The 238-nt window shown below is 21.0% G+C and overlaps 1 protein-coding gene across 1 annotated transcript in view; it reads right to left on the bottom strand.

Moving 5' to 3' along the window:
• LOC103516343 (probable phospholipid-transporting ATPase IIB) overlaps nucleotides 1–238 on the bottom strand; it is a 22,851-nt gene that overhangs the window by 18,413 nt on the left and 4,200 nt on the right. The gene's annotated exons all lie outside the window — the stretch shown is intronic.

Below are 238 nucleotides of genomic sequence, written 5' to 3'. Positions count from 1 at the left end.
CATAATGGAACATCCTTTAGAAATCTTCGATAATATATCTCTTTAGAAATCTTCAATAATATATCTTTTTAGAAATCTTCGATAATATATCTCTTTAGAAATCTTCAATAAATAATATATCTCTTTAGAAATCTTCAATAATATATCTCTTTAGAAATCTTCAATAATATATCTCTTTAGAAAACTTCAATAATATATCTCTTTAGAAATCTTCAATAATATATCTCTATCTACTCAA

This window comes from Diaphorina citri, unplaced genomic scaffold (genome assembly GCF_000475195.1).
Source record: "Diaphorina citri unplaced genomic scaffold, Diaci psyllid genome assembly version 1.1 scaffold1549, whole genome shotgun sequence".
Classification (NCBI taxonomy): Eukaryota; Metazoa; Arthropoda; class Insecta; order Hemiptera; family Psyllidae; genus Diaphorina; species Diaphorina citri.
Note: the sequence above shows the minus strand (reverse complement) of the source record. Positions and strands in the feature narration are given on the sequence as shown.